Below are 23,472 nucleotides of genomic sequence, written 5' to 3' on the forward strand. Positions count from 1 at the left end.
CCCGCGTCTCATCAGTAGAAACGAGTTTTCCTTCTTTTATATTGTGAGTGAAAAATACTGCCAGCCATGTCAGTAGACAAAGGGTGTTGCAGTCATCAGCCACTACAAAAGCCCTGGATGGATGGAGAGGAACAGGCCTGCCCACTGCCAAGGACCTCGGACGTTGCGGCCACCCCCAACAGCGCACCCTGAGGGGACTCAGGCTGAGAAAGAAAAGGATACTGGCCATAGATAGCTGAGGTGCATATCAAAGGAATGATTCCAATGAGCCTGGACTCTTGCGTCTTCCCATAAACAGAAAAGTGCCAAATTCCTTAACTTGAGATACGTGATTTTCTTTCCTAAACGGTAACCTTTTGATGTTCCAACGAACCTGGTCTTTGTTACAAAAACTCCTATAAATCCTGGTTCCTCCCTTACCTCTTTGGAGCAGTCCCTCAGAGCTATCTAAGAGGCTGCCTCTCAGGCCTGAAGTCCTAAGAATTCTCAACTTCTAGGCTGTGCGTTTTTTTTTTCAATCAAGGCCTACAACACGAGTGGGCCATGCTATCAGGGGTCTGGAGTCAGGAAGTGCCTGCCTTACACGCTTCATCCCTTTCTCCACCATCCATTAAGCACGAATGATGCAGAGACCTTCCCTGGGTCTCTCCACGCCCAGGGTTCATCGAGTCTGCCATTTATATTTGTCAAAAGGAGATGCTCTTCTGGCACAAAGCCCATGTGGTGTGACTTACTTTGAGTAGTTAGTTGCTCTTGATGTGTGACACCTGGTGAAGGCACTTGGGATGTGAGAAAGAGGCACCAAGGAAGGGCATTTCCCTCTTCCTCAGCCCTTCCTCTGAAGGAAAAGTCCCTGAAGTTAAAACAAAGCAACTGAATTATTTGGAAACCTCGGATGACCACAAATCAGGCAGCCAAGAAATCGAAAGCTCGGGACTCCAGGAAGTGAAATGGGATCAGGTGGAGACCGGCTTGGGGGAAGATCTGCAGTTCAATCCAATATCTTCTCTCCAGGTCCCAGGATGGAGTCACTGTTTAACTAAGGTGGGGCGGTGTCTGCCGTGCCCATATAAGGAAGAGCCCAAGGGGAATAAGCAAGCAGACATCCAGGCAGTTGACTGTCAGCCAACTGTTTCTGCAAAGGAACTGCCACTGTGCCACCACCAGTATCCTCCATTACTCTCTATCCTGCAGAGCGGCTGCAGCCAAGCTGGTGGGACCCACCTAGTCCCAACTTGGCTCCCTGTGGGGGAATCCTGCTGACCAGGCTGCATCAATACACCTGTCTTCAAAACAGGTAGGGTGTGAGAGGTGACTTCTCAGGACTTTGGACCAAGAAAGCACTCCAAACTTTAGTAAGCATATAAATGTTTCAGAGACTGTCTTAATTCTGTAGCTTCGAAATTTCCACCCCCAGAGATATGGATTCAGTAGCTCAAAAAAGCAGGTGTCTGTGATGCAAAGGGTCCAAGTACAAGTTTTAAGAAAAACTAGGGCAAAGGGTGAGTTGACTCCCTAAATGAAGATAACCTCAACTTTGCCCGTTTCATACAGTGAGAGGACCTCTTAATCGGCAAGTCACCTTTGCTTTCTGCTCATTCAGTCACAACCTGGAGGGCTACATTATCATCAGGGATACCCTGATGGCAGGAACCATGCCTTTGTTTACCACTGTATACTTTCTGACATACAGGATAAGCAAAATTACTTGTCTTTTCAAAAAAAAAAAAGCTCTTGGTTTCATTGATGCCTTCTATCATCTTTTTGATCTGTTTTATTTATTTCCTCTCTAATCATTTCCTTCCCTCCGCTGACTTTGGGTTTTGTTTGTGCTTTTCCTAATTCTTTTAGGTGGTAAGTTAGGTTGTTTCAGATGTTCTTGTTTCTTGAGGAAGCCTGTATCACTATGAACTTTCCTCTTAGAAGTGCTTTTGCTACATCCTATAGATTTTTTGAAGGGTTGTGCTTTCATTTTCATTTTGTCTTGAGGTATTTTCTGATTTCCTCTTTGACTTCTTCATTGGTAGTATTCAGTGAGTGATTCCCTGGAAAGAATGCTTTAGAAGAAAGGGTGCTAGTGAGAAATATACAGATTAATGATCCACCTACTGACCCTGATGGTTAACTCTGTGTCTAGCTCTGTACTTGATCCTCACATGTGTGATTTCTAATGCTATCATTTGGGCATGTTATATAACCTCTCTGGGTCCCAGTTTCCTCATCATTAAAATGTAAGATGTATAGAACAGTCTTTTGGACTCTGTGGGAGAGGGTGAGGGTGGGATGATTTGGGAGAATGGCATTGAAACATGTATAATATATGTGAAACGAATCACCAGTCCAGGTTCGATGCATGATATAGGATGCTCAGGGCTGGTGCACTGGGATGACCCAGAGGGATGGTATGGGGAGGGATTTGGGGGAGGGGTTCAGGATGGGGAACATGTGTACACCCGTGGTGGATTCATGTTGATGTATGGCAAAACCAATACAATATTGTAAAGTAATTTGACTCCAATTAAAATAAATTTATTTTAAAAAAATAAAATGTAACAGTAGTGTATGCTTCACACAAGCATACACTTTTATTGAAAAGATTAAATGAGATAATATATGTAAAGTACTTAGATAATATATATAAAGTACCTGGCACATGATAAGCGCTCAAAATATTCTAGTTATTACTGTTGATATTATTCTATCCTGGGTTCTCTACAAAACAAAGCTTGAGGCAAAGCTTGAATGCTAATGCCTCACTGGGAGGTGCAATCCCAGGGCAGCAAAAGTGAGGGAAATAACAAATGAGGAGAGGAGGATGGGAAGCAATACAAGGTGATGTATCACCCACGTCCCTTCACAAAAAGAAATAGCTACTTGGCTAAAGCAGGACACCTACAACTAGTTTTGCAAAAATGCTGGGTCTTGGAATAATCCACAGGAGAGATGTTAGAGAGGAAATTTACATGTAGGCTCCCTTCTGTCTTCCATCTCTCATTGCTTAAAGTTTGCCCCATGGGGAATTAATGCTTCTGAACCTCTGGCTTGTGCATCTGGCCCCTTGGCAGTCACTGGGAAATCCAGATCCTACTCCTTGAGGTTTGGCACCTCACCTCAGTCCGGAAGAGGTGAGAAGAGCCTCTTCTTTGCCCAGAGTCAAAGAAAACCCTCAAAAGAGAGATAAGGGTCCCAGAGACAGTTGAGACCAAGAGGACCTGAGACTGCACATAAGGTTCCTGCCCACTGGGAAGCGAGCCGTCTGGAGTGACCTGGGGAGGATGGGTTGGAGATAGTAACTCTTAAAATCAGATAATCATTTGATACATGATGGGCCCCAACTTCCTAAATCCCCCGAATGTGCTTTAGAAGGAGTTTAAATTAGTAAGTGGGAAGTGTATCCTCTCTTTATGGATGGAGGAAGAACCGTGCCCAGAAATCCGTGATCATACTGAATGTTACACAGTGTTTCTGGGACACATGTAATTATAGAACCCAGGAAGAAGGCTCTGCCATGTCCTCAGAATACATCAACAAGCTACTTGGGAACTTTCTAGGCCTCCTCTGTATTGAGTAACACGTCAAAGCATTTGGGAGATGGGAAGGAGAAGCGTTTCATGCGAAGATGTTTGGATTTTCTGTGTTTGCACGTGATGAACTTAACTGAAAGGAATGCTGTATTCCAGTTTCACTGCCTGCCCAACAGTATCAAGGAGTGTGCATAGAACATTCTCAGTTCCAGAAACACAGAACGTTACCGCTGAAAAGCACTTCAGAGAGTAAGTCCAACTTGCTCAGTGTTCCAAACGGTGAAAGGGAGGCCAGAGAAGAGGCACGGCTCATGGACTTAATGGAGTGGCTCAGACTCCTTGCTGCCTGGCAAGGGCTCTCCTTGTTACCCCACAGGGTGCCCTGGGAGGGACCCATCAACCATGAGTCCCTGAAGAGGCTGGGTCCACATGGCGAGGCCACCTGCTAGAGAGCACAGTGGGGTTGCCCCATCCATGAGCCACACCAGTGGTTTCTGCTTTCTGCCACTCTTGTGCCAGGCTGTTCATCTCCTTGGCAGTCAGCCCAGCGTTGAACCCAGAGTCACTGGCAGACGATGGATAGTTCTATTCTGAGTACTCACTTCTCTGGCACCTGGTCCCCATCTGGGGTGCTGCAATGCTCTGTAAATCTGAAGCCATGTGAAGGCTTCTCTCATCACTCCCTCTCCCGAGGCCCTTGGATTAGAGATTATCTCAGCTCCAACAGAACAGAAAATAAAGATACCCCTCAGCAGGGCCCATGACAAGCTTTGCTTCCAGGCCAAAGCACCAGCCTTGAAGCTGGGAGCCAGACAGCCATCTACTCCCCATGCTGCCCAGACACCTCTTGTCTGATCTTAAGCCTCAGTTTCCCCTTCTGCAGAGAGCCCTGGATAGTCTTCCTCTGAGGCTTGCCTTTCCAGGGACCAGAAGCCTCCATTCACAGCTTCCAGGCCATTAAGGCAAGGAACGCCGCTGAGACGCTTCTGAAGCCGGGGAGCAACCCAGGTAAAGCCCTGGTCTAGGTGTTAAGTTCCATTTTAAAGCTCGAAATTTATGTTCATTCTCACCTTCTCACAGTCTCATATCCACTCTCCTTGAGAAATAGTCACGTGCCCTCCCCACTCACAGTGAATTTACCTCTGCCCCAAGTCCCCTCTCCCTCCTTCCCTCCCCGCCATCTTTGTTCTTTCTCTCCAACCCTTCTCCCCACCCTCTCTCTCCCTGCGAAGCCCTGAGGTGTGCGAGGTCGCGCACAGCTGAGAGTGGTTTGCACGGGGCTCTTTTCCACCGGAGAGCAGTTAAGTGCCTTATTTTCCCCACTCGGGTGGCTAAATTATTCTCGATGTGTTAAACAGTGTAATTAAACACATACACACGCGAGTGCGCCGGGCCCCTCCCCCCACTCTTCCTTGCTCCCTGTCAGCAGAGAGCACAGTCAGCCCCAGCCTTCAAGCTCTGTTAGTTTTAATTTGAGTTGTGAAATTAGTAATGGGTTTTGCCGGAACACTGTTGTGGGAAATAGATCGCTCCTCATGCGGGGTGTGGGCACCATTTCAAATGAGTATTTGTTAAGAGAAAAACCGTCCCTTGTCGTGTTCTGCTACATTACATCAGATATATTTCCACTGTTCTGGAAAAAAACACGAGCTAGGAAAGAGTTGTGTGCAGCCCTCCTGGCAGGGAACAGCTGAACGCTGCTTCCGGTTTCTTAGTGGATTGAGAACAAAATGCAAACAGCATCCCTCTTGGTGGCTGGGATGTGCTAAGCTCAGGCCGGAGGCCAGGTCACCAGGGCCAGCCCTGCACCTGTCACTATGAGGTCTGTCCTGTCCTATCACTGACAGGAGGGAACTGGGTGGTTTAGTGGCAAAAATACAATGTTGAAGACAAGCAGGTGAGTGCAGAGAACCTCTGCAGGTCAAAGTGAAAGGATCTGCCCAATTCAGGGCTACTTCTGCACCCCTGTTTTATAATCATCCAACCTCATCTTGACTGTCTCCACTTACGGGTGCTCAGGCCCTCCTGGTTCTGTGGTCATCGCTGCCATTACCCTCTTACCCTTGACTCTGTCTAATAAGACAGGTGCTAGCCATGTGTGTGGGTATTTAAATATAAATTCAGTTCAGTTCAGTCGCTCAGTCATGTCCGACTCTTTGTGACCCCATGGACTATGGCACACCAGGCTTCCCTGTCCATCACCAGCTCCCCGAGCTTGATCAAACTCATGTTCATCGAGTTAGTGATGCCATCCAACCATCTCATCCTCTGTCGTCCCCTTCTCCTCCTGCCTTCAATCTTTCCCAGCATCAGGGTCTTCTGCAATGAGTCAGTTCTTAGCATCAGGTGGCCAAAGTATTAGAGCTTCAGCTCCAGCATCAGTCCTTCCAATGAATATTCAGGACTGATTTCCTTTAATTAATTAAATTAATTTAAACTTAAAATTCAGTTCATTCGTTGCATTTGCCATATTTTAAATGTTCAAAAGCCACATGTATCTAGTGGCTACTCTGTTGGACTCAACTCTGGGGACCTGGGAAGGCCTACTGTTAGAAGTCCAGGAGTAACTGGCCAATGCCTGAGGTGCCCCTTCCTGTCACAGGGTAGGGCGGTGGGTACCTGAGGAGATCCTGGTGGTGATGGTCACAAGATCTACCTACCTAGTTGTCGTTATGTTCCATGCCAAGCCCTTTACAAGAAACTTCTCATTTAATACCCACCTACTGTTAAAAGGCTGGTTTTATTGCCACCACCTCCAGTCCATTTTATATGTAAGAAAAGGAGGCTCAGAGATATTAAGGACACTGCTTAGTCATTAAGCAATATCTGGATTCAAACCAAAGTTTCAACCTGATTCCACATGCTCTTGACCACTATTCCACGATGTCTTTTTTTTTTTTTTTTCTTTAAGAGATAGGGCAAAGCCCAGTTTTCTAAAAGGGAGTATTGGGAGTTAGAGAAGCAACAAAGGTTCCACCTGTGGGACCAGAGATTGTTAAATCTGTGCTCTCTAAGACCAGGATTATTCTAGAGGGCTGGGGATTAGGACTACAGGGCTGGATCTGACAGTCACTGTAAATCGTTCAGTCTTTCTCCCAATAGATATTCTTAGATTTCTAACTTCCCAGGAATTAATCTCTAGATTCCTTGTGTACTTAGCTGATGGCAAGTTTGTGCCAATTAGAAAAAGTCATCACTTTTTCTGGGTGGATATAACTGCATACTAGGAAACCATCCTTGCAAGCAGACTGCTTCCTCCCTGGCGAGGTACCCTCTGCTACTCTCTTTGGATACCATTGAAGATGTTGATGTTTCTCGTAAAGTGTGGCCCCCAGAACTGAACACAGAGGGTTAGATGGCCATGAGAAGCTTTGATTAGGGGGCTGGAGGTGTCCTTTCCAAAGCAACCCCTTACTACTGTGACAGCAGTTCAGATTGTATCCAATCTTTTACCACATTTAAAACAGGAAGTCAAGTAAGGCACACAAAATAATTCTGAAATGAAATTTAACCGAGGCAGAGCCCGCTCACTATTTACTTGCAATTAACTTTAAAATGTGAAGACAGCTTTGTAGTTTCATTGGTTATATTCCATCTTCTCGATTTTGAGGTCCTTTAGAATTTTGTTTCTGCCATCTGCCTGGTTAATTGTAATGTTTTCTTTCTATCATTAGAAATGATGAAAGTGTTGAAAAGTGTTTTCCTTTTCACTTCAACATCTTCATCCAGGACCAAGATAAAAATGTTAGTGCAAGGGACAGAGTTTTGTGACTATTACAGTATGATGATTCCAAGATAATCTGAAATCATTCATCTGTGATTTCTGGTTCAAACTGTGAATTATATTTATTATATTTTATTTTACTGTGCTATACTGCACTGTACTTCTATATAATACTACAGGATACATACAACCTACTCAGTCTAGCTTGATTTACCATCTTGTATATAAGGAATAAAGGATTATTTTTATTGGACAATTTTTTAAAATCAATATATTTTATCTATCTATATGTATATAAATCAATCATAAACATATGACCATATATATGGTATTCTCCTATTATTCTAAAATTGGAAGTCTATTGTTAGAATAAAAGAAAAAAGAAAAAGAGCAAGAAAGTTAAATGATTAATTTTGGTAAGGCTCTATTTGCCTCTAGAAAAACATGCACCATTTCCTAAGTACTCAAAGTGTTTCTTTACAAGTTCATTTCATCATTTTGCTATGAATATCATAGTGCTTCTTTACAAGTTCATTTCAGAGTTTTGCTGTGAATATCATACTTCTTGAAAACATTATTATAGGGCCATAAAAATTTTTAATCAATACTTTGGGGAATGAATGTGTAAATTACTAATGAACTTCCTGTTTTTAAAAAGAGAAACTCTCACAAAGTTTCTTAAATTAAGTTCCCATAAGAATTAACATATGGCTCAATTAAAAAAAAACTAAATTTCTAAGCAAAGATTCATAACATGTTTATATTTGTATACAATGAATATCTCTGTTCATCCAAAGACATTATAAAGGAGGTAAAAAAAAAAAAAAAAACCACCAACTGGGAGAAGACGTTTGCAACACATATGACCAACAAAATAGAAATATCCAGAGTAAATAAAGAATCCTCCAAGTCCATAAGAAAAATATAACTTACAGACAAATAGGCATAGATGTGAATATTCATCTCATACAAGAGGGAGTACAAGAATAAACATATTGAAAGATGCTTGGTCTACCAGTAATTTCAGGGAGACATAAATTAAGACTGCAAGGGGTTGCCATTTTGCTCCCACCAGATGGATACAAATAAGAATCCTGCCAATATGCAGCATTAATGAGGAGATAGAGGAACAGGAACTCTTTTACATCACTGGTGAGATTATAAATTGTTAACAACCTTAGAAAATACTGAGACATATGTAGTAAAGTTGAATATATGCAAAAGTGAAACCCAGAAATCCCACTCAGTAGACATATCATTTCACATGTGCACCAATAGTATGTTAAAGTTCCAGCCATTCCATTTTGCCTCACCAATACTTAGTATAGTCAATATTTTTAATTTTAGTCTTTCTACCGCATGTTTGGTGGTATCTCATTGTGCTGTTAATGTCCATTTAACTGACAAGATGTGGAACGTTTTTCATATTGGTCCTTGCCTGTTTTTGTATACTTCTTGGTAAAATGTCTGATCAAATCTTTTGATCATTTTGAATGGATTATCTTCCTTTTATTATTTATGAGTTCTTTATATATTCAGAGTGCCTGATGAACTATGGACAAAGATTCGTGACATTTGTACAAGAGACAGGGATCAAAACCATCCTCAAGAAAAAGAAATGCAAAAAAGCAAAATGGCTCTCTGAGGAGGCCTTACAAATAGATGTGACAATAAGAGAAGCAAAAAGCAAAGGAGAAAAGGAAAGATATACCCATTTGAATGCACAGTTCCAAAGAATAGCAAGGAGAGATAAGAAAGCCTTCCTCAGTGATCAATGCAAAGAAATAGAGGAAAACAATAGACTAGGAAAGACTAGAGATCTCTTCAAGAAAATTAGAGATACCAAGGGAACATTTCATGCAAAGATGGGCTCAATAAAGGACAGAAATGGTATGGACCTAATAGAAGCAGAAGATAGTAAGAAGAGGTGGCAAGAATACACAGAAGAACTGTACAAAAAAGATCTTCACGACCAAGATAATCACGATGGTGTGATCACTCACTTAGAGCCAGACATCCTGGAATGTGAAGTCAAGTGGGCCTTAGGAAGTATCACTACGAACAAAGCTAGTGGAGGTGATAGAATTCCAGTTGAGCTATTTCAAATCCTAAAAGATGATGCTGTGAAAGGGCTGCACTCAATATGTCAGCAAATTTGGAAAACTCAGCAGTGGCCACAGGACTGGAAAAGGTCAGTTTTCATTCCAATCCCAAAGAAAGGCAATGCCAAAGAATGTTCAAACTACCACACAATTGCACTCATCTCACACGCTAGTAAAGTAATGCTCAAAATTCTCCAAGCCAGGCTTCAGCAATATGTGAACCATGAACTTCCAGATGTTTAAGCTGTTTTAAAAAAGACAGAGGAACCAGAGATCAAATTGCCAACATCCGCTGGATCATGGAAAAAGCAAGAGAGTTCCAGAAAAACATCTATTTCTGCTTTATTGACTATGCCAAAGCCTTTGACCGTGTGGATCACAATAGACTGTGGAAAATTCTTCAAGAGATGGGAATACCAGACCACCTGACCTGCTTCTTGAGAAACCTGTATGCAAGTCAGGAAGCAACAGTTAGAACTGGACATGGAACAACAGACTGGTTCCAAGTAGGAAAAGGAGTACGTCAAGGCTGTATACTGTCACCCTGCTTATTTAACTTCTATGCAGAGTACATCATGAGAAACGCTGGGCTGGAGGAAGCACAAGCTAGAATCAAGATTGCCGGGAGAAATATTAATAACCTCAGATATGCAGATGACACTACCCTTATGGCAGAAAGTGAAGAGGAACTAAAGAGCCTCTTGATGAAAGTGAAAGAGGAGAGTGAAAAAGTTGGCTTAAAGCTCAACATTCAGAAAACAAAGATCATGGCATCTGGTCCCGTCACTTCATGGCAAATAGATGGAAAAACAGTGGAAACAGTGTCAGACTATTTTGGGGGGCTCCAAAATCACTGCAGATGGTGATTGCAGCCATGAAATTAAAAGACACTTACTCCTTGGAAGGAAAGCTATGACCAACCTAGATAGCATATTAAAAAGCAGAGACATTACTTTGTCAACAAAGGTCCATCTAGTCAAGGCTATGGCTTTTCTAGTCATGTATGGATGTAAGAGTTGGACTATAAAGAAAGCTGAGCACCAAAGAATTGATGCTTTTAAACTGTGGTGTTGGAGAAGACCCTTGAGAGTCACTTGGACTGCAAGGAGATCTAACCAGTCCATCCTAAAGGAAACCAGTCCTGGATGTTCATTGGAAAGACTGAGGTTGAAGCTGAAACTCCAATATTTTGGCCACCTGATGTGAAGAGCTGACTCATTTGAAAAGACCCTGATGTTGGGAAAGATTGAAGGCAGGAGGACAAGGGGACGACAGAGGATGATATGGTTAGATGGCATCACTGACTCAATGGACATGAGTTTGGGTAAACTCTGGGAGTTGGTGATGGACAGGGAGGCCTGGCTTGCTGTGGTTCATGGAGTTGCAAAGAGTCAGACACAACTGAGCGACTGAACTGAACTGAACTGATACGAGTTCTTTGCCTAACATATGTGCTTCATATGAATATTTTTCTCCTGGTCATGGTTTGCATTTTTGTTAATGGTGTCTTTTACACTTCTGATTAAGTTTTATTTATCAATTTTTTTCTTGTAAGGCTCATATTTTTGTGTATAAAAGACCCCAAGATTGCAAATATTTTCTATATTTTCTTCCAAAATACCTTTGTGATCCTTTTGATTGGATTTTGTGTGTATTGTATGAAGGAAGGGTTTGTGTTTACTTTTTTTTCCCAAGTGAATATCTTGTTGCTCTAGCATCCATTTTTGAAATACATTTCTGTCCCCATTGAATTGCTTTGGAATCTGGACAAAAATTAATTGACCACATATGTTTTGGTCTATTTCTGGATTCTCTACTCTGCCACATTGATCTATTCATCTGTCTTTTTGCCAATACTGTATCTTTATAACAAGTTCTGAAGTTAAGTTGGCTAAATCCTCCAGTGTTTTCCTTTTTAAAAATTCTTTGGTTATTCTAGGCCTTTTGTGTTTAGATACAAATTTTAGAATAGGCTTATTAATCTCTAAAAAAAGAGCATGCTAGAATTTCAGTTGGGATTTTATTGAATCTTTTGGAAGAACTGTAATACTTAGCAATCTAATCAATGAACCTGATCTATCTTTCTGTTTATTTAGGTCTTATTTAATTTCTTGTCATAATATTTTATAATTTTGATATGGAGAACTTGGATGTCTTAAGTTAAATTTTTTCCCAAGCATATATAATAAAATATTACTATTTTCCTATTGTTTGCAGCTTGTATCTGTGATCTCAAATTCAATTATTAATTCTAATAGCTATTTTGTAGATTTTGTTTCTGAAATCCAAATATCAAATAGGGGTCATTTTTTTCTTCTTTCTGATCTTTTTTTTCTTTCCAATCTTTTTGCTTTTTATTTTCTTACTGAATTGGCAAGGACCTCTGGTACAATGTTAACTAAAAGTGGTGACACAAACAAAAGCCCAGGTCCAGATGGCTTCACAGCTGAATTCTACCAAAAATTTAGAGAAGAGCTAACACCTATCCTACTCAAACTCTTCCAGAAAATTGCAGAGGAAGGTAAACTTCCAAACTTATTCTATGAGGCCACCATCACCCTAATACCAAAACCTGACAAAGATGCCACAGAAAAAGAAAACTACAGGCCAATATCACTGATGAACATAGATAAAAAAATCCTTAACAAAATTCTAGCAATCAGAATCCAACAACACATTAAAAAGGTCATATACCATGACCAATGGGCTTTATCCCAGGGATGCAAGGATTCTTCAATATCTGCAAATCAATCAATGTAATTCACCACATTAACAAATTGAAAAATAAAAGCCATATGATTATCTCAATAGATGCAGAGAAAGCCTTTGACAAAAGTCAACATCCATTTATGATAAAAACTCTCCAGAAAGCAGGAATAGAAGGAACATACCTCACCATAATAGAAGCTATATATGACAAACCCTGAAGGAAAGTTATGACCAACCTAGATAGCATATTCAAAAGCAGAGACATTACTTTGCCAACAAAGGTCTGTCTAGTCAAGGCTATGGTTTTTCCTGTGGTCATGTATGGATGTGAGAATTGGACTGTGAAGAAGGCTGAGCGCCGAAGATTTGATGCTTTTGAAGTGTGGTGTTGGAGAAGACTCTTGAGAGTCCCTTGGACTGCAAGGAGATCCAACCAGTCCATTCTGAAGGAGATCAGCCCTGGGATTTCTTTGGAAGGAATGATGCTAAAGCTGAAACTCCAGTACTTTGGCCACCTCATGCAAAGAGTTGACTCATTGGAAAAGACTCTGATGCTGAGAGGGATTGGGGGCAGGAGGAGAAGGGGACAACAGAGGATGAGATGGCTGGATGGCATCACTGACTCGATGGACGTGAGTCTCAGTGAACTCCGGGAGTTGGTGATGGACAGGGAGGCCTGAGGTGCTGCGATTCATTGGGGTCGCAAAGAGTCAGACACGACTGAGCGACTGATCTGATCTGATCTGATGACAAACCCACAGCAAACATTATCCTCAATGGTGAAAAATTGAAAGCATTTCCCTAAAGTCAGGAACAAGACAAGGGTGCCCACTTTCACCACTACTATTCAACATAGTTTTGGAAGTTTTGGCCACAGCAATCAGAGCAGAAAAAGAAATAAAAGGAATCCAAATTGGAAAAGAAGAAGTAAAACTCTCCGTTTGCAGATGACATGATCCTCTACATAGAAAACCCTAAAGACTCCACCAGAAAATTACTAGAACTAATCAATGAATATAGTAAAGTTGCAGGATATAAAATCAACACACAGAAATGTCTTGCATTCCTATACACTAATAATGAGAAAATAGAAAGAGAAATTAAGGAAACAATTCCATTCACCACTGCAACCAAAAGAATAAAATACTTAGGAATATATCTACCTAAAGAAACTAAAGACCTACATATGCTGCTGCTGCTAAGTCGCTTCAGTCATGTTCTACTCTGTGCGACCCCATAGACAGAAGCCCACTAGGCTCCCCCGTCCCTGGGATTCTCTAGGCAAGAACACTGGAGTGGGTTGCCATTTCCTTCTCCAATGCATGAAAGTGAAAAGTGAAAGTGAAGTCGCTCAGTGGTGTCCGACTCTTAGCGACCCCATGGACTGCAGCCTACCAGGCTCCACCGTCCATGGGATTTTCCAGGCAAGAGTATAGAAAACTATGAAACACTGGTGAAAGAAATCAAAGAGGACACTAATAGATGGAGAAATATACCATGTTCATGGATCAGAAGAATCAATATAGTGAAAATGAGCATAGTACCCAAAGCAATCTATAGATTCAGTGCAATCCCTATCAAGCTACCAATGGTGTTTTTCACAGAGCTAGAACAAATAATTTCACAATTTGTATGGAAATACAAAAAACCTCGAATAGCCAAAGTAATCTTGAGAAAAAAGAATGGAACTGGAGGAATCAACCTGCCTGACTTAAGGCTCTACTACAAAGCCACAGTCATCAAAACAGTATGGTACTGGCACAGAGACAGAAATATAGATCAATGGAACAAAATAGAAAGCCCAGAGATAAATCCACACACCTATGGACACCTTATCTTTGACAAAGTAGGCAAGAATATACAATGGAGTAAAGACAATCTCTTTAACAAGTGGTGCTGGGAAAACTGGTCAACCACTTGTAAAAGAATGAAACTACAACACTTTCTAACACCATACACAAAAATAAACTCAAAATGGATTAAAGATCTAAATGTAAGACCAGAAACTATAAAACTCCTAGAGGAGAACATAGGTAAAACTCTCTGACATAAGTCACAGCAGGATCCTCTATGACCCACCTCCCAGAATACTGGAAATAGAAGCAAAAATAAACAAATGGGACCTAATTAAAATTAAAAAGCTTCTGCACAACAAAGGAAACTATAAACAAGGTGAAAAGACAGCCTTCAGAATGGGAGAAAATAATAACAAATGAAGCAACTGACAAACAACTCATCTCAAAAATATGCAAGCAACTCCTGCAGCTCAATTCCAGAAAAATAAACGACCCAATCAAAAAATGGGCCAAAGAACTAAATAGACATTTCTCCAAAGAAGACATACAGATGGCTAACAAACACGTGAAAAGATGCTCAACATCACTCATTATCAGAGAAATGCAAATCAAAACCACAATAAGGTACCATTTCGTGCCAGTCAGAATGGCTGCTATCCAAAAAGTCTACAAGCAATAAATGCTGGAGAGGGTGTGGAGAAAAGGGAACCCTCTTACACTGTTGGTGGGAATGCAAACTAGTACATCCAGTATGGAGAATAGTGTGGAGATTCCTTAAAAAACTGGAAATAGAACAGCCTTATGACCCAGCAATCCCACTGCTGGGCATACACACTGAGGAATCCAGAATTGAAAGAGACACGTGTACCCCAGTGTTCATCACAGCACTGTTTATAATAGCCAGGACATGGAAGCAACCTAGATGTCCATCAGCAGATGAGTGCATAAGAAAGCTGTGGTACATATACACAATGGAGTATTACTCAGCCATTAAAAAGAATACATTTGAATCAGTTCTAAGGAGGTGGATGAAACTGGAGCCTATTATACAGAGTGAAGTAAGCCAGAAAGAAAAACACTAATACAGTATACTAATGCATATATATGGAATTTAGAAAGGTAACCATAACCTGTATGCGAGACAGCAAAAGCGACTCATATGTATAGAACAGTCTTTTGGACTCTGTGGGAGAGGGAGAAGGTGGGATGATTTGGGAGAATGGCATTGAAACACGTATAATATCATATAAGAAACTAATTGCCAGTCCAGGTTCGATGCAGGATACAGGATGCTTGGGGCTGGTGCACTGGGATGACCCAGAGGGATGGTACGGGGAGGGAGGTGGGAGGGGGATTCAGGATGGGGAACATGTGTACACCCGTGGCGGATTCATGTTGATGTATGGCAAAACCAATACAATATTGTAAAGTAATTAGCCTCCAATTAAAATAAATAAATTTAAATTAAAAAAAAAAGTGGTGACAGTGGGCATCTTTGCCTTGATTGTGATCAAAAGGGAAAAATACACTCTTCCATCATTAAGTATGATTTTAGCTGTAGGTTTTTCATAGATGTCCTTCATCAGTTTGAGGATGTTACCTACTTTTTCTAGGTAACTTTCCTTTGAAAGTTTCTATCATAGGTATATGTTGAATTTTGTGAAATAATTCTAATTCAATTATTGGTTTTCTTTTTAGCCTTTTAATATGGTTAATTACACTGATTTTTTAAAGTGTTAATCCAACCTTACATTCCTAAAATAAATTCAACTTAGTCTTAATGTATTACCCCTTTTTTCTTTTTTACATTGTTGGATTTGGTTTGCTAAAATTTTTAAAGGATCTTTGCCATCTCTGGTCATGAGGGATGCTGATTCATAATTTGATGAGGGGCAGGGTGGGGGTGGATTCCTTTATAAGGCTTGGTTGTCAGTGTTATGCTGTCCTGATAAAATACATTCAGCACTGTTTCCCTTCTCCTTTCATTTCTGAAGAAGTCTATAATCTTAGTGCTATTTTCCATTGACGGTGTAATAGAATTCACTAGTGAAACCACCTAATTCTGGGAGTTTCTTTGGGGGAAAGCTTTTGATAACATATTCAGTTTCTTGATTAGATATAGGGTTATTTAGGTTCTTCTCCAGTCAACTTTGGTAAATTTATATTTTTATTTTATATTTTTCAAGAAATTTATCCATGTCATATAACTTATAAATTTGTTGGCCTTAACTTGCTCATAGTATCTCATCGGTTCAGTTCAGTTCAGTTCAGTCACTCAGTCGTGTCTGACTCTTTGCGACCCCATGAATTGCAGCACGCCTAGATAGCATATTGAAAAGCAGAGACATTACTTTGCCAACAAAGGTCCGTCTTGTCAAGGCTATGGTTTTTCCAGTGGTCATGTATGGATGTGAGAGTTGGACTGTGAAGAAAGCTGAGCGCCGAAGAATTGATGCTTTTGAAGTGTGGTGTTGGAGAAGACTCTTGAGAGTCCCTTGGACTGCAAGGAGATCCAACCAGTCCATTCTAAAGGAGATCAGCCCTGGGATTTCTTTGGAAGGAATGATGCTAAAGCTGAAACTCCAGTACTTTGGCCACCTGATGTGAAGAGTTGACTCATTGGAAAAGACTCTGATGCTGGGAGGGATTGGGGGCAAGAGGAGAAGGGAACGACAGAGGATGAGATGGCTGGATGGCATCACTGACTCGATGGACGTGAGTCTCAGTGAACTCCAGGAGTTGGTGATGGACAGGGAGGCCTGGCGTGCTGCGATTCATTGGGGTCACAAAGAGTCGGACACGACTGAGCGACTGAACTGAACTGAACTGAACTGAGGCTTCCCTGTCCATCACCAACTCCCAGAGTTCACTCAGACTCAGGTCCATTGAGTCAGTGATGCCATCCAGCCATCTCATCCTCTGTTGTCCCCTTTTCCTCCTGCCCCCAATCCCTCCCAGCATCAGAGTCTTTTCCAATGAGTCAACTCTTCACATGAGGTGGCCAAAGTACTAGAGTTTCAGCTTCAGCATCATTCCTTCCAAAGAAATCCCAGGGCTGATCTCCTTCAGAATGGATTGGTTGGATCTCCTTGCAGTCCAAGGGACTCTCAAGAGTCTTCTCCAACACCACAGTTCAAAAGCATCAATTTTTCGGTGCTCAGCTTTCTTCACAGTCTAACTCTCACGTCCATACATGACTACTGGAAAAACCCTAGAGATCTCTAATGTTTGTAAGATCTGTGATGAGAAAGAACTCTTCTCAGTGATGATATTGGTGATTTGTGTTCTCCCTCTTTTGTTCCTTCCTCATTTGACTTTGGGTTTGTCAATTCTGTTGATGTTTTCAAAGAAGCAGCTTTTGCTTTGTTCATTTTCTCTACTGTTTTTCTCTTTCATTCATTTCTGCTCTTGTCTTTATTTACTGCCTTCCACTTCTTTGGGGTTTTCTTAATTCCCTTATGATATCACCTTTGACTCAGGATTATTTAGAAATGTGTTTAATTCTGGATATTTGGGGTTTTCTTAATCATTGTTATTAATTTCTAATTTTAATTCTGTTGTGGTTCAAGAATACTCTATGAGATTCGATCCTTGGAAATAATTGTGTTTTATGGCTCAGCATATTGTCTATTTTGGTGATTATGTATCACATGTTTGCAAAGAAAGTATATACTACAGTTTATATGTATAAAGTAGTATATATGTCAATTAGACTGAGATGATGGATTGTGTTATTCAGATATTCTGTTTCACTAATGTTTTTGTCTAGTTTGTCTACTAAATGATGAAAAATGCATGCTGAAATTTCATTATAATTATGGTATTGTTCCTGTCTTTCTTTACTTCTGTTAAGTTTTGATTTATATATTTTCAGTTTCTATTATTAGGTTAGATTTATGATTTTATTTCTTTCTGATGTATTTTTATCAATATTAAATGTCCCTGGTAATTTTATCCCTGGTAACACTCTTTGTTATGAAGTCTGACTAATCAATCTACTAAAAATATTCACACCAGCCTTCTTATGATTACTTTTTGTCCACTTATATTTCTTTTTGTCCACTTTTTTTCAAATTATTGTGGCTTTGCATTTAAAGTATGTCTTTAATAGGTAGAAAATAGTTTAGTCTTACTGTCAATCTCTGACTTTTACTGGAATTAAATATTTAATTATTAATATGGTTGGACTTACGTCTATTTTATTTGTTTTATCCACTCTTCCACTTTAATTGATTTCTGTTGATTATTTGAATATGTATTTGTATTCCATTTTAATTTGCCTATTGGATTTTGGGTATATCTCTTTTTGTCAGTGGTTATCTGGGAATTAGAATGCACATACTTAACCTTTCTCATTCTATTGTACCACTGCATTCTAAAATGCAGAATATTTGCAACCATATGCATCCCTTTCATTCCCTTCCACTATTCCTTATTTATAGTTATCATATGAATTATACCTGCATATATTTAAAATCTCTCCTGATAGTGTTATAATTTTTGCTTTAAACACATATGTATTTTAAAGAATTTAAGAGGAAAAATAGTCTTATATACTTATTAAGATATTTACTATATACCATTTCTGGAAATTCAATTTTCCCTATTATTACTCCCTTTTATGATTTATTACTGTTCTTTATTATTTATTTATTACTTCTTTAATATTTCTTCTGAGACATGTCTCTGCATGATGTCTCTTCATTTTTGTTTATCTGAAAAGTCTTTATTTTTATTCCTGAAATTTTCACTGGATATGGAATTCTAGGTTGACATTTCTTTCTTTCAGCCTTTTAAAGTTACTCCACTGGTTTCTGTCCTCCATGGCTTTGGATAGGAAATTTGTCAGTACTGTCTCCATTTTTCCTTTCTGTTTAATGTGTTATTTTTCTCTAACTTATTTTAACAATTTTTCTTTCTTTTCTCTAACTTCTTTCTTTATCTTTGGTTTTCAACAGCTTGATTATGATGTGTCTAGTTACGGTTTTCTTGACTTTGCATGCTTCTCTAGTTCATAAATTTATCATCAAATTTGGGGGGTTTGGGGCCATTATTTCTTCAGGTACTTTTTCTGCCCTGATATCTTGATCTTCTCCTTCTGGATTTTCAATTACACATAAATCAGACATTTTGATATTACATCATGTGTCTCCCTGTGGTTATATCCTACTTTATTTTCAATGTTTTATTCAGTCTCTTCTTGGGATGGATACTTTTTATTGATCTTTTCCCTCATTCCACTTATTCTTTCCTCTGTCACCTTCATTCTGCTTTTCAGCCCATCCAGTGAATTTTTTATTTCAGATTTTACATTCTTCAACTCAAGATTTAGCTTCTATTTGTTTCCTTTTTTTTTTATATATATAACTTCTGTTTCTCTATTGAGATTGCCTACCTTACCATTCATTTCTAGTGTGTTTCCCTTTATTTCAGGAGCATAGTTTACTAGTTGCTTTAAAACCTTTTCTTTGTAATTTCCACATCTAGATCATTGCAACATTCTCATTTGTCAGTTGTGTTTTCTCTTGTAAATAAGTCACCTTTCCTTAGTTCTTTTATTTTGAGAAGTTTGAGATTATATTCTGGACAAAGTGGATGTTATGTTGGGTAGATTTTGTGTTCTGTTATAATCTTCTGGGGAATGTTGATTATTTTCAGAAGCAGGAATCAATTTTATGAAGTTCAGAGTATACATTCTAGCTCACCTTCTGTGGAAAGTGATTCAAATATCAATTTATTTCTTTAAACCTCTGCTGTACTGATTTGGCTCTGGATCACACATCTATAATACAGAGAGGGTAGGCTAAAACAAGTGCAAGCTTGCTAACATACTTAGACAATCTCATTCTCTGGTGCCCTCTCTTCTCGGCTTCTTTCCCCTAGTGTCTTCTCCCTCCAAGTCTGTAGGAATTCCTTTCCCAGAAAAACAGCAGGGTGTCCACCAAAGCTTCAGTTATCTGTACTGGGACACTTGATGACTGAGCCCCATCCTCATGGCAAAAGTATGAGAGGGAAAAATCAAAGACCTGGAAATTCACCCTCCTGCTTGTTTCTTCTCCAAGTTTTGACTCCCCTGTACAATTTGCCAGCTTTTGTTTTCAGATTCCCAGTTTTTATTGTTTCCAGAGGTTATAGTTACAGTTATAATCAGGAGGACAGGTGGATTGTATAGGGGGCTTCTTACATTGCCATAAAGGAACTGGAACTCCTCTCTATAATTTTTAAAAGCTGAAAAATAAGGAAAAGTAAAATGATTCAATATAGAAATGCATAAATATGTGATAAACCTGTTTTTCAATAAAAGCAAGAGAATGATAAATACAACATTCTGGTTTTGGCCTCCTCTGGGGGAGGAAAGCACAAATACCTTCATAAGTATTGGTGTGTTCATAACCTTGGTGGTAGGATCATGAGTGTTCATGAGGTTATGATATTTCATAGTCTACATAGCTTATGTAGGTCAAAGGCTAACAAAATGAAGCAGGTCAAAGGCTAACAGAGTTTTGCCAAGAGAATGTGCTGGTCATAACAAACACTCTGTTCCAATAGCACAAGAGAAGACTCTACACATGGACATCACCAGATGGTCAATACCGAAATCAGATTGATTATATTCTTTGTAGCCAAAGATGGAGAAGCTGTATAGAGTCAGCAAAAGCAAGACCAGGAGCTGACTGTGGCTCAGATCATGAACTCCTTATAGCCAAATTCAGACTTAAATTGAAGAAAGTAGGGAAAACCACTAGACCATTCAGGTATGACCTAAATCAAATCTCTTACTATTATACAGGGGAAGTGACATAGATTCAAAGAATTAGATCTGATAGACGAGAGCCTAAAGAACTATGGATGGAGCTTCATAACGTTGTACAGGAGGCTGTGATCAAAACCATGACCAAGGAAAAGAAATGCAAAAAGGCAAAATGGTTGTCTGAGGAGGCCTTACAAATAGCTGAAGAAAGAAGAGATGCTAAAGGCAAAGGAGAAAAGGAAATATATACCCATTTGAATGCAGAGTTCCAAAGAATAGCAAGGAGAGATAAGAAAGCCTTCCTCAGTGATCAATGCAAAGAAATACAGGAAAAGAATACAATGGGAAAGACTAGAGATCTCTTCAAGAAAATTAGAGATACCAAGGGAACATTTTATGCAAAGGTGGGCACAATAAAGGACAGAAGTGGTATGGACATAACAGAAGCAGATGATAGTAAGAAGAGGTGGCAAGAATAAACAGAAGAAATATAAAAATAAGATCCTCATGACTCAGATAACCATGATGGTGTGATCACTCACCTAGAGCCAGACATCCTGGAATGCAAAGTCAAGTGGGCCTTAGGAAGCATCACTATAAACAAAGCTAGTGGAGGTAATGGAATTCCAGTTGAGCTATTTCAAATCCTAAAAGATGATGCTATGAAAGTGCTGTACTCAATATGCCAGCAAATTTGAAAACTCAGCAGTAGCCACAGGACTGCAAAAGGTCAGTTTTCATTCCAATCCCTAAGAAAGGCAATGCCAAAGAATGCTCAAACTACTGCACAATTATACTCATCTCACATGCTAGCAAAGTAATGCTCAAAATTCTCCAAGCCAGGCAACAACAATACGTGAACTGAGAACTTCCAGATGTTCAAGCTGGATTTAGAAAAGGCAGAGGAACCAGAGATCAAATTGCCAACATCTGTTGGATCATCAAAAAAGCAAGAGAGTTCTGGAAGAACATCTACTTCCGCTGTATTGATTACACCAAAGATTTTGCCTGTGTGGATCACAACAAACTGTTGAAAATTCTTCAAGAGATGGAAATACCAGACCACCTGACCTGCCTCCTGAGAAATCTGTATGCAGGTCAAGAAGCAACAGTTAGAACAGGACATGGAACAACAGACTGGTTCCAAATAGGAAAAGGAGTACGTCAAGGCTGTATACCGTCACCCTGCTTATTTAACTTGTATGCAGAGTACATCATGAGAAATGCCAGGCTGGATGAAGCATAAGATGCAATCAAGATTCCTGGGAGAAATATCAATAACCTCAGATATTCAGATGACACCATCCTTATGGCAGAAAGCGAAGAAGAACTAAAAAGCCTCTTGATGAAGTGAAAGAGGAGAGTGAAAAAGTTGTCTTAAAACTCAGCATTCAGAAAACTAAGATCATGGCATCCAGTCCCATCACTTCAACACAAATAGATGGGGAAACAATAGAAACAGTGAGAGACTTTATCTTTGGGGGCTCCAAAATCACTGCAGATGGTGACTTCAGCCATGAAATCAAAAGAGGCTTGCTCCTTGGAAGAGAAGCTATGACCAACCTAGATAGCATATTAAAAAGCAGAGACATTACTTTTCTTTTTTTTTTTTGATTGTTTCTTTTTTTTTTTAAACTTTACATAATTGTGTTAGTTTTGCCAAATATCAAAATGAATCCACCACAGGTATACATGTGTTCCCCATCCTGAACCCTCCTCCCTCCTCCCTCCCCATACCATCCCTGTGGGTCGTCCCAGTGCACTAGCCCCAAGCGACATTACTTTTCCAACAAAGGTCTGTCTAGTCAAAGCTATGGTTTTTCCAGTAGTCATGTATGGATATGAGAGTTGGACTATAAAGGAAGCTGAGCACCGAAGAATTGATACTTTTGAACTGTAGTGTTGGAGAAGACTCTTGAGAGTCCCTTGGACTGCAAGGAGATCCAATCAGTCAATCCTAAAGGAAATCAGTCCTGAATATTTGTTGGAAGGATTGTTGCTGAAGATGAAGCTTCAATACTTTGGCCACCTGATGTGAAGAACTGACTCATTGGAAAAGACCCTGATGCTGGGAAAGATTGAAAGCGGGAGGAGGGGATGACAGAGGATGAGATGGTTGGATGACATTACCAACTCAATGGACATGAGTTTGAGTAAGCTCTGGGGGTTGGTGATGGACAGAGAAGCCTGGTGTGCTGCAGTCCATGGGATCACACAGAGTTGGACACGACTGAGTGACTGAACTGAACTGACATAGCTTATATATTGTCTTATATATATCAAAGTGGCCTAATTTAAAAACTAACAAATGCAATTGTTTGTAAAGTTTAAAGACTGGCTGTGCTGTGTTGTGCTTAGTTGTTCAGTCGGGTCTGACTCTGCTACTCCATGAACTGTCCATGGGCTACATGGACTCTAGGCTCCTCCGTCCATGGGAGTTTCCAGGAAGGAATACTGGAGTGGGTTGCTGTGTCCTCCTCCAGGGGATCTTCCCAACCCAGGGATCAAACCCACATCTCCTGCATTGCAGGCAGATTCTTTACCATCTGAGCCACTAGAGAAGCCCATGTATTCTTACAGCTATCCATCTCTGAGTGGTAGAAATGCATGAAAATTTAGGACAAGTTTATTGGAGTCAGAGAAATAAGAAATTAATATCTTTGTATAATGTTTCATGACTTACATCTTGTCCCACCTATTTTTTCATTTTATTTTTCAACAAAGTATCATTGTACCCATTTGACAGAAAAGAAAACTGAAGTTCTAAGTGCTTAGAAAACGTCTTTGGGCTCATATGACTAATAAGGGGCAGAATAAAAACTTGAGTTGGAATCTTCTGTAGTCATTTAACTTTGGGACATTTTTT

At 39.9% G+C, this 23,472-nt stretch overlaps 1 protein-coding gene across 6 annotated transcripts in view; it reads left to right on the forward strand.

The window, feature by feature from the left end:
- The window catches only part of CAPN13 (calpain 13), a 106,430-nt gene continuing 82,958 nt past the window's right edge, over positions 1-23,472 (forward strand). For 4 of the 6 annotated variants that reach the window (XM_061432924.1, XM_061432923.1, XM_061432926.1 and 1 more), the window contains exon 1: positions 574-1,297. The gene's annotated coding sequence lies outside the window, so the exon portion shown is untranslated. Of the gene's footprint in view, positions 1,298-23,472 lie in introns of all 6 variants that reach the window. The other 2 variants (XM_061432928.1, XM_061432929.1) reach the window with 2 other exon arrangements.

Source organism: Bos javanicus, chromosome 11 (assembly GCF_032452875.1).
Source record: "Bos javanicus breed banteng chromosome 11, ARS-OSU_banteng_1.0, whole genome shotgun sequence".
Lineage (NCBI taxonomy): Eukaryota > Metazoa > Chordata > Mammalia > Artiodactyla > Bovidae > Bos > Bos javanicus.